The 16002-nt window shown below is 42.3% G+C and overlaps 1 long non-coding RNA gene across 1 annotated transcript in view; it reads right to left on the bottom strand.

Moving 5' to 3' along the window:
* Positions 1 to 8537, bottom strand: part of LOC138645879 (uncharacterized) — a 71564-nt gene extending 63027 nt beyond the window's left edge. Inside the window, exon 1 of the long non-coding RNA XR_011314789.1 lies at positions 8440 to 8537. This is a non-coding gene — a long non-coding RNA (uncharacterized lncRNA). The remainder of the gene's footprint in view (positions 1 to 8439) is intronic.
* Positions 8538 to 16002: the final 7465 nt, after the last annotated feature.

Genomic DNA, 16002 nt, shown 5'->3' on the forward strand with positions numbered 1-16002 from the left:
AAGTCAAAAGCACATTGCAAATAAACATTAATTACAAATCAAGAAGCATGGCGCGTCCGAGGGTGAGTAGATACCGAATAAGAATATAATCACCCTCGGGCGCGCAATGCTTATTTACAACAGCCTTCCTTCCTAAGAATCAGCCCTTCCGTGGTGTAGAGAGAGGTTGTTGTTACACTCCAAGGTGTTCCCCAGGTTGCCTTTCCTGAGCTTCGATCTTCCGGCTCTCGTTTACTAGCTGTTGGAAACTACGCTGCATTAGGCCTACAAATTGTGTATGGGTGAAACAGTGGCGCATCTGCGGTCCCTCCTTCCACTAGGCCTCCACTGACCTGTCTACTGCTGCCCGTGTACCCCTTGAACCAACATCTTAAAATAAAAAAATAATTATTTTGATTATAAAAAATAAGATCGTGTTGAGATCTCAAATGCAGACATTTTAACATTAAAAACAAACACACAACAAAAATCTGGAACTGTACTAAAAGGTCCACCAGCTACAATTACTTTCTCCTGCAAGAAGTTAACTGAAAGGTTTTTTTGGAGTTGTTAACACAGATATGGCATCCACCGAGTGTTGTCCTGTCGCGTCTCCTTTAAATTATTTCCAATAAGATGTTAAACTATTAATTTAATAAAATCAATAATTAAAAAAATAATTGAGTAAGTCAAAAGCACATTGCAAATAAACATTAATTACAAATCAAGAAGCATGGCGCGTCCGAGGGTGAGTAGATACCGAATAAGAATATAATCACCCTCGGGCGCGCAATGCTTATTTACAACAGCCTTCCTTCCTAAGAATCAGCCCTTCCGTGGTGTAGAGAGAGGTTGTTGTTACACTCCAAGGTGTTCCCCAGGTTGCCTTTCCTGAGCTTCGATCTTCCGGCTCTCGTTTACTAGCTGTTGGAAACTACGCTGCATTAGGCCTACAAATTGTGTATGGGTGAAACAGTGGCGCATCTGCGGTCCCTCCTTCCACTAGGCCTCCACTGACCTGTCTACTGCTGCCCGTGTACCCCTTGAACCAACATCTTAAAATAAAAAAATAATTATTTTGATTATAAAAAATAAGATCGTGTTGAGATCTCAAATGCAGACATTTTAACATTAAAAACAAACACACAACAAAAATCTGGAACTGTACTAAAAGGTCCACCAGCTACAATTACTTTCTCCTGCAAGAAGTTAACTGAAAGGTTTTTTTGGAGTTGTTAACACAGATATGGCATCCACCGAGTGTTGTCCTGTCGCGTCTCCTTTAAATTATTTCCAATAAGATGTTAAACTATTAATTTAATAAAATCAATAATTAAAAAAATAATTGAGTAAGTCAAAAGCACATTGCAAATAAACATTAATTACAAATCAAGAAGCATGGCGCGTCCGAGGGTGAGTAGATACCGAATAAGAATATAATCACCCTCGGGCGCGCAATGCTTATTTACAACAGCCTTCCTTCCTAAGAATCAGCCCTTCCGTGGTGTAGAGAGAGGTTGTTGTTACACTCCAAGGTGTTCCCCAGGTTGCCTTTCCTGAGCTTCGATCTTCCGGCTCTCGTTTACTAGCTGTTGGAAACTACGCTGCATTAGGCCTACAAATTGTGTATGGGTGAAACAGTGGCGCATCTGCGGTCCCTCCTTCCACTAGGCCTCCACTGACCTGTCTACTGCTGCCCGTGTACCCCTTGAACCAACATCTTAAAATAAAAAAATAATTATTTTGATTATAAAAAATAAGATCGTGTTGAGATCTCAAATGCAGACATTTTAACATTAAAAACAAACACACAACAAAAATCTGGAACTGTACTAAAAGGTCCACCAGCTACAATTACTTTCTCCTGCAAGAAGTTAACTGAAAGGTTTTTTTGGAGTTGTTAACACAGATATGGCATCCACCGAGTGTTGTCCTGTCGCGTCTCCTTTAAATTATTTCCAATAAGATGTTAAACTATTAATTTAATAAAATCAATAATTAAAAAAATAATTGAGTAAGTCAAAAGCACATTGCAAATAAACATTAATTACAAATCAAGAAGCATGGCGCGTCCGAGGGTGAGTAGATACCGAATAAGAATATAATCACCCTCGGGCGCGCAATGCTTATTTACAACAGCCTTCCTTCCTAAGAATCAGCCCTTCCGTGGTGTAGAGAGAGGTTGTTGTTACACTCCAAGGTGTTCCCCAGGTTGCCTTTCCTGAGCTTCGATCTTCATGCTCTCGTTTAGTAGGTGTCGGAAAGTAGGCTGCATTAGGCCTAAAAAATGGGGAATGGGGTGGAGAGAGATGGTGTGTTACACTCCAAGGTGTTCTCCAGGTTTCCTCGCCATTGCTTCGATCTTCCGACTCTCGTTTAGTAGTTGTAGAAAACTACACTGCATTAGGCCTACAAAATGGGTATCGGGTGGAGAGAGATGGTGTGTTACACTCCAAGGTGTTCCCCAGGTTTCCTTGCCATTGCTTCGGTCTTCCGACTCTCGTTTAGTAGTTGTAGAAAAGTACACAGCATTAGGCCTACAAAATGGGTATGGGGTGGAGAGAGATGGTGTGTTACACTCCAAGGTGTTCCCCAGGTTGCCTTTCCTGAGCTTCTATCTTCAGGCTCTCATTAAATTGTGGTTAAATGGAACAACTGCATTTGGCGTACTAGTTGGTTTGGGGCCTACTATCGGTGTCTGCCACTCCTTGCTGTTCTCCTGGTTTCCTGTCCTGAAATTCCATTTTCAGCCTCTCGTTAAGTAGTTGTTAATGTTAGACTGCATTTGGCCTACTAGTTGGGTTGGGGCCTACTATCGGTGTCTGCCACTCCTTGCTGTTCTCCTCCACTGAACAAAGCTGTGCCGCCTGTTTACTACGGTTGCCAATTTTGAACTGCATTTCGACTACTTACTGATTTGGCCCTACTCTCTGTGTCAGCCTCTCATTCCAGTTGTCCTCCACTGCAATGCCCCCTGGTTATTCCTGTGTTACCAATTTTGAACTGCATTTAGCCCACTTTCTTCTTTGGGCCTATATCTGTGTTTCCACTTCATCGTGCCCATTGCCCAGCCAGTGATAGATGAGTCTGCTGGTACATTGACCCATAACGCAACATTCCCCGTGCACGCTACACAACAACATTGTGACCCTGCTGAAAGTCAGGTTGCTCTTCCCGCATACCATACCACCTTACACGGGGACAAAGAGGAAGGTGCAGATGAAAGTGCAGGTTCCTTCATCAGGTGGGGGGAGGAATACTAGTTGGCGACGTCACTGGCACAGGGCCTCTCATAGTACGCAAAAGTGTTGCTGCCGGTGGGAGGCGCCCCCGCCGTGCAAACACACCGCTGTACTTTGAGGGGCCCTGTGCCAGTGCCAATGCCAACGAGTGGGCCCCCCCTGCTTGCTCAGGATCACAGCACTTGCAAAGTTGAAATACTTACCTCTCCCTGCTCCACTGCCGTGACGTGGTCCAGATTTACTGGGCCCACTAATTACTTGAACCAGCCCTACCCCCCACAACTTTAGCCAAATGACCCCCAATTTCAAATGCCTTCCAATTATTTTAAGGTAAATTACGCTTGACAAGCTTCATTAAGAAGAATGGATGGTTTTGACATTAAAATGGGCACTCTAGGTGTTTTCCTGGCCCCCACTCACTGCCGACTATGCTGCCCCATTGACTTGCATTGGGTTTCGTGTTTCGGTCGATCCCGACTTTACGTCATAATCGGCCGATTTCACTCGACCCGACTTTGGACATAGTCGGGTTTCGCAAAACCCGGCTCGACTCTAAAAAGGTCAAGGTCGCTCAACTCTAGTGACGAGGTTAATTCGTTAGCTGGCTGCTCTATTGAACTCCACTTAGATCATTGCTCCATGCCACCTGTCAATGTTCCAGTATTGGTCTTGTTCTCTCCTGGATCGTTCTTGTGACCTGTCTTCCCAGCAGAAGCTAAGTTCCTGCTTGTTTTTCTCTTGTTTGCTGTTTTTCTGTCCAGCTTGCTATTTTGATTTTTGTCTTGCTTGCTGGAAGCTCTGGGACGCAGAGGGAGCGCCTCCGCACCGTGAGTCGGTGCGGAGGGTCTTTTTGCGCCCTCTGCGTGGTCTTTTTGTAGCTTTTTGTGCTGACCGCAAAGTTGCCTTTCCTATCCTCAGTCTGTTCAGTAAGTCGAGCCTCACTTTGCTAAATCTATTTCATCTCTGTGTTTGTAATTTTCATCTTTACTCACAGTCATTATATGTGGGGGGCTGCCTTTTCCTTTGGGGAATTTCTCTGAGGCAAGGTAGGCTTTATTTTTCTATCTTCAGGGCTAGCTAGTTTCTTAGGCTGTGACGAGTTGCATAGGGAGCGTTAGGAGCAATCCACGGCTATTTCTAGTGTGTGTGATAGGATTAGGGATTGCGGTCAGCAGAGTTCCCACGTCTCAGAGCTCGTCCTATATTATTAGTAACTATCAGGTCATTCCGTGTGCTCTTAACCACCAGGTCCATTATTGTCCTAACCACCAGGTCATAACAGAAGGAGCAACAATCCTTTATGCCTTGCTCCAGATACCGGCAGGACAGCTAATTTCAAGTTATCTGCCCACCCTATACCCAGGAGACAAGGTGGCACCCCTCAGAGGCTGGGGCATGATAGACTCCCTGTAAAACGCCTCAAGCCACCAATCAAACGGGTTTCTCTTATCCATCTGGGGGACAGAGAGAGAGACATAACACCTGCAACATCTGTGAGGACCTTAAGAGAAGCTTAGCAGTAAGGGACTACAACACCACAGCGCTAGAGGAAGGCTACTGATTTCTACCTGGACAAGGGGACTCTGGACTTGCCTCCAAACTGGCCGACCTCTGTCTGCCCTGTGATCTGGTGCTCTGGACTGTGGATGCTGAAGCCTTCAGTAAAGGTAAAGAGACTGCAACCTTGTGTCCTCGTTCTTCACTGCGCTTCTCACCATCCACCATCTACACACTGGGAAGCCCTGGGGACATACTTCATCTGTGGGAAGGTATACCATCTAGCTGCCATAACATCCCCCAGCGGACCCCTTTAAGCAGCGTCGGTCACCCTGACCGAATACCACAGGTGGCATCACGAACATTTCCCCTTTAAAGACGTTTCCCTTTTAAAACGGACGTTCCAGTGCCACGGACCGGGTCAGCCACCGTGACATTCTCCTGAGAACCGAAGGACCCGGTACCGAGTACCCCACTGCCTTTGGGGGCGATCCACACACACTTTTTAAAAAGACTTTTTTTCTTGCTAAAAAGCGCAACTTATAATCTAGAAAATATGGTATATATTTGGTATCATCCTAATCATACTAACGTCTAGAGTTATGGTGCAAGTCATTTTTACCAAATAATGAACAATACGAAGCCCCAAATTAATAGAAACATTGTGTTTTCTTAACCATTTCACAACAGTTAGAATTTTTTCCCCCCAATTTTTGGTGTATTACATGGTTAAGTGAATAATATCATCACAGCGACAACTTGTCCCCTAAAAAACAAACATTCATACGGCTATGTCAATGGAAAAAAATGAAAAGTTAAAAGCAACTCTTTTAAGAAAAGAATGAAAAAAATTGAAGAACAGAAATTCTCTTCAGTAAGGGATTAAAATGCTGCCATAGTAATTTACATTAAACAAGAAGTAGAAGCAAGGAACTAAAAGATGTAGTATAAAAATTTACGAATAACGTTTTGTAAGCAATATAACTTAGCATTCTGTCCTTTATTAACCCTAGCGGCATTAGGATGTTGTATTAAGATCCTCAGCAAGAGTTCTCAGGTGTGGAGTGGGCTCCAGCGGTGAGCTCCCTCCACGCGCAGTAGATACTTCTGACTTCTTGCTGAGGTTATTAACTATAATCAGTCATTGTGACTCAATCATGGGGAACTGATGGGTTACTATCGCAGCCTAGAGTCTGCTGAAGACCTCCGTTGCTGTCATCTCAGGCCTCCTGTGAAGCTCAGCCATAAGCTTAGCTCCATTGGAGACTCAGATTTTCACTGTGCACTGCAATAATATAGTATCGCAGTATACAGTATAGATGATCAAATGATCAGGTTGAAGTCTCTTATGGGGACTAAAAAATAAAGAAAAAAAATGAAAAAATAAAAAAATATATGAAAATTCAAATCACCCCTTTTACCCCTGTGAGATAGTGCTCCCTGAGTGCACTGGGCGACACTCGTTTGGCAACAGGATTAAAGCACTCAGGCACGTTTTCTCACAAAAACAGTCTATCCGGTTTATTAAATATCATAAACCGTACCACGAACAGTTCATTACTTACATCAGCGAAACATCATAAGCACTGGCAGTCTGTTCCAAGGGCAGATACTTCTCTGCCCGTAACCCCCTTTATCTGGAATTACCTTACAAGAGCTCCTGCTCCACATACTGACTCCTGTGAGTCCTGGTTCCCAGGGAAGCTGCCAAACTGGGATCACCGTCCTTGTGACCAGGGCACTTCAGATAGTCCAGACCTGCAGACAGAACTGTAGCTTCCCCAACACTGTAGCCATCACAGGCTCTGCAGACACGGCCTCTCCATGCGCTAGTCTGGAAGTCCAGTCCCAAGCAACGCCAACACACAGGCCCTCAGTCCATAGCCTCACCAGGTGCTTCCAGGAATCCAGTCCACTCCAGGACATTCCAACACACAGGCCATACACAGGACCTCACACTCTGACCATTCAGGTCCATACACTTTCAACATGTGACCCAAACCCTGGTCACATTATGTACCTGTAACCACCCCCATAGGTGGGAGGTGTGTGTGGTTAGCCAGTCCCGCCCAGCCTCCCTTTTAACTATACAAATACTTGTGGGACTACAGGTCCCAGAACAACAATACTACAGGCAGGCTTACAGCACAGACTCCCTCTGTGACACATACCGGCCATTTACAATCATACCGGACACTGTTTCATTATTACCATTACACATACGCCTCCATTCGTATCCTGAGGAGCACATACAGCACCCCTTGGCTGTAAAATGGGTCACTGCGTCACACCCCGTTTAAAAAATAAAGAAAAAGAAAAAAAAGAACATTTTTGCCGCATTCAGAAAACTCCAATCTATTTAAATATGGAATTAACCTGATTGATAAACACTATAAAAAGAAAAAAATGAAAATGCCATAATTGCATTTTTTTTATTGATCCCCTCTTTAAAGTCTCCTTTACACAACCATATAACACACGTACATGACAAAACAGTTCTGGTGTTAACAGTGCATCATAAGTGTGTCTGTTTTTACGATCAGTATTATCAGCATTTTTACAGTACGGGTATAGAAATAACTAAATGACAAAGCTTCTCTTAAACTTAGCAATTTTAAATACGGGCAGCACACGGATTGTACACTGATGCCTCCCATGTGCGGCACGTGTTTTGCATTGACCTATAGTCTTGTATTGGCCTTTGGCATCCGTGCTGCCAGAAAAAATGGACGCATCTCCATGTTTTTCTTGGACATATGGTCTAAGTAAATATACGGACTCATGCACAGCAGCATAGATTATAATGGGTACTCGTGGTATCCGAGAAAAAAAGGGATGCCACACGTACTGGAAACACAGACATGTGAAGGAGCCCGAAGTAAGCGTAATAATAAGCAATCAAAGCATAGTATATACAAAAACTTATTGTCAATAAAAACGTTAAATCACAGCATAAAAAACAAGCCCCTCAGGTCTCAAAAAATGAAGACACAAAACAACATTTTTTTTCAATACTATTAATATTTTTTCATTGCTTAAACAGAAAAAAAAAAATCGATGCATTTTTGTCGCTGCCGTAATCAGACAAAAGTGATAACCATGTTCCCAGGTAATTTCTATCACACAACAATAGCTGTAAAACTAAACCCCCAAAAAATGGTGGAATTGTGTTTTTTTTTTTTCAACATTTCATTCTACTTGGAATTTTTTTTACTGTTTTTCAGTATATTATACAGTAAAATAAATGGTGTCATTCAAAATTCCAAATCGCCCTCATGCAGCTATGTGGATGGAAAAATAAAAAAAGTTAAGAATCTTGGAAGAAGAGAAAAACTAATCAAAATGCAACGAAACAGGTAAGTTTAATCAGCTCACCAGTGATCGGGGCACCTGTTTGCACAGCAGGGTGTCTGCGCCCGAGTCAGGGCTACAGTGAACCAAACTTATTTACCATGATTAAGACTATGCGCCAAAACACGTGGCTTTATCAGGTTCTATGTGGATTTGCTGTAATCACTATTTAGTATTTTTCTGATCTAAAATAAATCTAAGTTTTATCCATATCCATCTATTCATCTTTGAAGGATTCCTTTTCTTCTAGGGAAAAACTAAAGTGCAAAATATCCTTGTTCTTAATCTACATTTTGACATAATCCTGTCACAAGGCATAAAAGCTTTTTTAAATTCTTCTTCATATTCTGATGATTAAACAGGCTCCTACCTTTTTTCACCTGTATGCTGTCCTCTTGTCTGTTATTTATGCTCCAAAATAAATAGAGAATAAAATAGAGAAATGTCTGAATTTTCCCTGTAATTGTGCGACCTGTCCCAGATAAAAGCTACCTGAGCACTACCTGCTGCCTGCTGGAGAGAAGCTGCCTGTACTGTGCCTTACAGCAGAATGTTCTGCACCCGCAGCTAATGAACAGGCGCATTAATTAGTAATATGCAGCTTCAATAATTAAAGTCCTCTCTCTCATCTTCTTTTCAGTAGATTATTCACCCTTATACCATAGCCATGTTATTTCCTTTTGGTGAAGTTATACGCAGCACTTTCTGGTTGCTGCAGGAACTCAATATCTCCATAGCAACACAAAAGCAAATGGATTAGTCATGATTGGGCCAAAAAGTACAAAACCTCAATTAATTTAATTAATTAGATACCGCCTGCAAGTGTAACAGAGGGGAGTGATGATGACAGGTTACACAAATGAAGCTGATCAGACATTAAGTGGCACGTTTTACCATACGGCACACCTTTATTGTTCAGCCCCGGGTTTCATGGAAGAATATATTGAATTTATAATAAACTATTAAATTGACATGACAGTGTTTTAATAGACCTCAGACAACTACAGATGTCGTCATGTAACTGTGCAAATCCAGAAATCTAATTTTGCTTGAACAGGTTTTAATATACAATGGGGAAAATAAGCATTTGATACACCGCCGATTTTGCAAGTTTTCCCACCTGCACTGAATGGAGACATCTGTAATTTTTATCGAAGGTACACTTCAACTGTGAGAGACATAATCTTAAAATAAAATCCAGAAAATCACATTGTATGATTTTTACATAATTAATTGGTATTTTATTGCATGAAATAAACATTTTATACAATAGTAAAACAGAACTTAATATTGGGTACAGAAACCTTTGTTTGCAATTACAGAGGTTAGATGTTTCCTGTAGTTCTTGACCACGCTTGCACACAATGCAGCAGGGATTTTAGTCCACTCCTCCATACAGATCTTCTCCAGATCTTTCAGGTTTTGGGGCTGTCACTGAGCAAAATTGAATTTCAGCTCCCTCCAAAGATTTTCTACGAGGTTCAAGTCTGGAGACTGGCTAGACAACTCCAGGAGATTGAAATGCTTCTTTTCAGCCACTCCTTAGTTACCCTGACTGTATATTTTGGGTCAATGTCATGCTGAAATACTCAGCCATGACCCATTTTCAATGAGGGAAGGATGTTTTTGGTCAAAATCTTGCGATACCTGAATCCATCCATCCTACCTTCAATATGGTGCAGTCATCCCAGGGCCGCCATCAGGGCATTACTGCCCTGACTGGCATATTTGGCCCGGGGGGCAGAGGGGGCCACTGGACCCATGTGCAGCCCAAAACTGGATCCTGTATTCTAGATGTGGCCTCACCAGTGATTTATAAAAGGGTAACAATACGTTGGGATAGCAGGATTTTATCTTTCTTTTTATACATCCTAAGATCTTGTTTGCTTTTGCTGCTGCTGTGTGACATTGAGTACTGCTGCTCTGCTTACTTGTAACCAGAATACCCAAGTCCTTCTCTTCATCTGCAGTCCCAAATATACTCCAATTTAATGTATATGTAGCAATGGGATTACTCTGTCCTAAGTGCATTACTTTGCATGTATCTACATTCAATCTAATTTTCCAAGTGTTTGTCCATTCAGTCATCTTGTTCAGATCGTTTTGCAATATTGTAAAGTCAAGGTTAGATTTTAATATCCTAATAGACTTTATGCTCAATCCCATCCACAAAATCATTAATAAAGAGGTTAAAAAGAATAGGTTCTAGCACAGATCCCTGTGGTTAACACTGCTGACTATATCCCATATAGAGAACGTACCATTTATGACAACTTTGTTTCCTGCCATTTAGCCAATTCCTTACCCATCTGCATAGAGTTTCCCCCAGTCCCTGCTTCTGTAGCTTCAGTATAAGGCTGTTATGTGGTACAGTATCAAATGCCTTTGCAAAGTCCAGATAAGTCACATCAGCCGCATTACCAGCATCCAAATTTGCACTTACCTCCCCATAGAAACCCAACATTTTAGTTAGACATGACTTATTCTTCATGAATCCATGCTGGTTGTCAGTTATTATATTACTAGCTGGTGGCCCGATTATTTCTGATGGTCATCTCTTATAATACCCTTAAAAATTTTGCACACTACTGATGTCAGACTTACCGGACGGTTGTTGCCTGGATCCACCTTCTTTCCTTTCTTAAATATTGGTACTACATCAGCCATTTTTCAATCCTGAGAAACTAGCCCTGTTACAAGAGAGTCTAAGAATATGAGATACAGTGGTCTGTGAATTATTGAGCTCAATCCCCTCAGTATCCGTTGATGAATGCCATCCAGGCCTGGGGATTTGACAATGTTTAAATTGCTCAGCCGTAGATGTACTTCTTTTAGTGTTAAACTAGTAATATCAGGTGGTGAATTTTGATTTTTGCCTTGTTGAATGATCCCTGTAACGGACAGTTCATTGGTGAACACGCATGAAAAGTGCCTATTTAATATCTCAGTCTTTTCTTTAGCCTCTGTAATTAATTATCTTGTTATTGTCATCTTTTAAGGGGCTGATACCATCTGTTCTTTTCTTTTTGGCATTAATGTATTTTTAAAAATGTTTTGGATTTATTTTAATGTTGTTGATGATTTGTTTCTCTGTAGATAATTTTGCTAGCTTGATTTCTTTTTTACATTTCTTATTTAGATCTTTATACTCCTGAAATGCTATTTCAGTATTCTCGGCTTTCACGATTTTGAATGCCCTTTAATTTTGTCTTAATAAACTTTGTACTGTCTTATTTATCCATAACATTTATCCTTTACATTTTATTACCACAGTGTATACGTTTTATGCAGGAATCTAGTAGTATTTCCTAAAAAATGCCCAATTTATGTTCGGTATCCCCAGTTACCATGATGTGGTCCCAGTCTACACGATTAAGCTCTTCCCTTAATTTGTTGAAATCAGCTTTTTTAAAGTTCCAGGTTTTGGCATTTGCCCTTTTGAATGTTTGATTGAAAATTACATTGAAACTTACCACCTTATGGTTACTGCTTCCCAAACCTGTATCTGGTATACTTGACAGAACCAGGTCATCGGGGTCCAAAGGAGGAGGGGGACCCCTGCAGGGCGGCTAATGAGGGCAATCTGGCCTGTTTCCCCAACCCAGTGGCTCTGGGGGACCCCTGGCCAGATTGCCCTCATGTGCGCCGGGCACAGAGAACAATCTCTACAGCTGCTGTGCCTACATGAGAAAATGGCAGAGGAAGGGAGCTGCATGGATCCGTCCTGTGCTTCCTGTCTGGCGGTTCCTGTCTGACACAGTTGCGTGGCTGGATGACGTCAGCATTCAGTGTGTGGCTGTGTCAGAGAGAGGAAGCTGCAGAGAACAGTGATGCTGTGTTTTTTTGTTTTACCAAATGCATTGGGGGACTGTGGGGTGGTGGGGGATAGGGCACTGATGGAGATGGTGGGGGAGAGGTCAATGATGGAGGTGGTGGAGGAGAGGTCAATGATGGAGGTCGTGGGGGAGAGGGCAATGATGGAGGTGGTGAGAGGGCAATGATGGAGGTGGTGGGGAGAGGGCAATGATGGAGGTGGTGGAGAGGGCAATGATAGAGGTGGGGGAGGGGGCAATGATAGAGGTGGGGGAGGGGGCAATGATGGAGGTGGTGGAGAGCGCAATGTTGGAGGTGGGAGACAAGGCAATGATGGAGGTGGGGGAGAAAGCAATGATGGGGTGGTGGAGAGGACAATGATAGAGGTGGTGGAGAGGGCAATGATGGAGGTAATGGAGAGGACAATGGTGGGGTGGGGAGAAGGCAATGTTGGAGGTGAGAGACAATGCAATGATGGAGGAGGGGGAGAAAGCAATGATGAGGTGATGGAGAGGACAGTGATAGAGGTGGTGGAGAGTGTAGTGATGGAGGTGATGGAGAGGACAATGATGGAGGTGATGGAGAGGACAATGATGGAGGTGGTGGAAAGGGCAATGATGGAGGTGGTGGAGAGAGCAATGTTGGAAGTGAAGGATAGAGCAATGTTGGAAGTGAAGAAGAGGGCAATGTTGGTGGGGAGATAGCAATGATAGAGGTGGTGGAGAGGCAATGATGGAGGTGGAGAGAAGGAAATATTGGAGATGGGGAGAGGGAATTTATGGAGGTGGTGAGGGAGAACAATGATGGAGGTGGTGGTGAGGGCAAAGATGGATATGGTGGAGAGGACAATGATGGAGGTGGTGGAGAGTGCAGTGATGGAGGTGATGGAGAGGACAATGATGAAGGTGGTGGAAAGGGCAATGATGGAGGTGGTGGAAAGACCAATGTTGGAAGTGAAGGAGAGAGCAATGTTGGAAGTGAAGGAGAGGGCAATGTTGGAGGTGGGGAGAGGTCAATGATGGAGGTGGAGAGAAGGCAATATTGGAGGTGGGGGAGAGGGAATGCTAGAGAATGAAATTTCCATATTCAAAAAGCTTGTCGGCTGAGGGAAGCATGAAATGCTCTAAAATTTCCTGGTAGACGGCTGCACTGACTTTGGTCTTGATAAAACAAAGTGGACCTAGACCAGCAGATTACATGCCCAAGCCATCTCTGATTGTGGTAACTTAACACTAGACCCCAAGTAGCTTTTATTTGTGTGCCTTTCGACTCCAGACTCTTGGACATTGATTTTCAAATGAAATTAAAAATTTACTTTCACCTGAAAACAACACCTTGGACTACTGAGCAACAGTGCAGTTCTTTTTCTCCTTGGCCCAAGTAAGACACTTCTGGCATCTATTGATCATGACTGGCTTGACACAAGGAATGTGTCACTTGTAGCCCATGTCCTAGATACGTCTGTGTATGGTTGCTCTTGAAGCAATTACTCCAGCAGCAGTCCACTCCTTGTGAATCTACCCCAAATTTTTGAGTGGCCTTTTCTTAACAATCCGTTCAAGGTTGAGGTTATCCAAGTTGCTTGTGCACCTTTTTCTACCACATTTTTTCCTTCCACTCAACTTTCCATTAATATGCTTGGATACATTACTCTGTGAAAAGCCAGCTTGTATAGCAATGACCTTTTGTAGCTTACCCTCCTTGTGGGTGCGGCAGTGACTGCCTCCTGGACATCTGTCAAGTCAGCAGTCTTCCCCATGATTGTAGAGCCTGCTGAAACAGACTAAGGGACCTTTTTAAATGCCTAAGAAGCCTTTGCAGGTGTTTTTTGTTAATTAATTTATTTTACTGAGAAAATGACTTTTCTGTTTTCATTGGATGTAAGCCATAATCATCAACTTTAACAGAAATAAACAATTGAAATAAATCAGTTTGTAATGAATCTGTATAATATGAGTTTCACTTTTTGTATTGAAGAACTGAAATAAATTAACTTTTTGATGATATTCTAATTTTGTGAGAAGTAACTGTATGCGACTGTGTTTTTTTCAGGGCTGCGATTATCGTGACAAGATGAGGCATGGCTGGGAGATGTTGACATGAAGGTCTGACCAGATGAAGCAGCAGAAACCAGCTAATGACTTATTCTACAGTCTCACATTTGTGTGAAATGTCCACATGCTTCCAGATTTTTTTTATTAGATGACACAAGGACTCAGAGTTTCATAGGTCCATTCACACATTCATGAAAATCACAGATCTGAGAATGAGATCCATGAGGGTCAGAGAATGTCCTGTTTTGAATTGTTTATTGAGGATCAGAATACGACATGCTCAATGGCTCAGTAAAAAGCTCACAGCACACTGACACTGCACAAATACAGGAATGTTGCCCTATTATGTTTAGCACAGTTCCTTAACAGTGTACTCACTTATTATGGATAGCACAGTCCCTTATTATATAGTGTACTCACTTATGTATAGCGCAGTCCTTTAGTATATAGTGTACTCACTTATTATGTGTAGCACAGTCCCTAATTATGTAGTGTACTCACTTATGTGTAGCACAGTCCCTTAATATATAGTGTACTCTCTTATTATAAATAGTACAGTCGCTTAGTATATAATGCAATCATTATTTATAGCAGTCCCTTAGTATATAGTGCAATCACTTATGTATAGCACTGTCCCTTAGTATATAGTGTACTCACTTATTATGTGTAGAAGAATGTCTGCGTATATAGTGTACTCACTTATGTATAGTACACTCCTTAGTTACATAGTTTCCGCCTTCATTATGTATAACACCGTCCCTTATCCTCTCTAGTTATATATGGTGCCATACCTTATTATATAGCTTCCTCTATTGTTATGTACAGCACTGTCTCTTACATAGTGTATTCTTATTTTTATTATTCACAGAAACCACTTAGGCTGGTTTCACATTTGCGTTTTTTGCCGCTGTGTTTTATCGCAAAAAAGCATGCTTTTTTCCCTATACTTAACATTAAAAATGCATGCGTTTTTTTGCATGCGTTTTGCCGCATTTTGATGACGCATACGTCGTTTCTATGCATGCGTTTTGTTGCAGAAATGCAACATGTAGTAATTTCTAGCAGCTTTTTTTAAGCACATGCGTTTTTAAACGCATGCGTTTTAATAGAAAAACACAAGAATAAACACTGATAAGCCACGCCCAACCCTAAGGGATCCTAACCCTAACGCTAAGGGTTAGGATCCCTAGGGTTAGGGTCCCTAGGGTTAGGATCCCTAGGGTTAGGGTTAGGATCCCTAGGGTCACTAGGGATCCTAACCCTAAGGGATCCTAACCCTAACGGTTAGGGTTAGGATCCCTAGGGTTAGGGTTATAGTTAGGATCCCTAGGGTTAGGATCCCTAGGGTTAGGATCCCTAGGGTTAGGGTTATGGTTAGGATCCCTAGGGTTAGGATCCCTAGGGTTACTATGGATCCTAACCCTAACCCTAGCTATTTCTGTTTATAGTGGGTTTTCTAGTTGATTTTGATGATTGGCAGCTGTCACACACTTCTCATCATGCGTTTCAAAAACGCAAACGCAGGAAAAAACGCATGTAAACGCATCAAAACGCCACGTTTGTTTGAACACATGCAAAAACGCATGCGTCTAAAAAACGCACCGTTTAAACGCGTTTTTTTACCACATGCATTTGCATTTAAAACGCTGCGTTTTTAAACGCTAATGTGAAACCAGCCTTATATGGCATAGTCCGGTCTTTTATTAGAATATCAAATGACTGCTGATGGTGCAGCACCTGACCAGGAGTCAAGTCCATCAGCTTATACAATATATATATATATATATATATATAATGTAGATTTGTCATCATAAAAGGAGGGGGGCCGACACATTTCTTGTACAGGAACCCCAAACTGTCAATGTCCGCCCATGATGCTGATAATGATTCTGTGGTCGCCAAGAACTAGTATCCTGACAGGATTCCCAAGGATGTGATATTATCAGAGGAATAGGGTGTTGGCATCAGCAGTACACAGCGCAGGTGAGGTGCGGCTGGAGGATCTCGTGGTGCAACATCGGCTGATTCTGTGGTCAGCTCTGGAGCAGATGATGTTGCATGCACTG

Source organism: Ranitomeya imitator, chromosome 7 (assembly GCF_032444005.1).
Source record: "Ranitomeya imitator isolate aRanImi1 chromosome 7, aRanImi1.pri, whole genome shotgun sequence".
Lineage (NCBI taxonomy): Eukaryota > Metazoa > Chordata > Amphibia > Anura > Dendrobatidae > Ranitomeya > Ranitomeya imitator.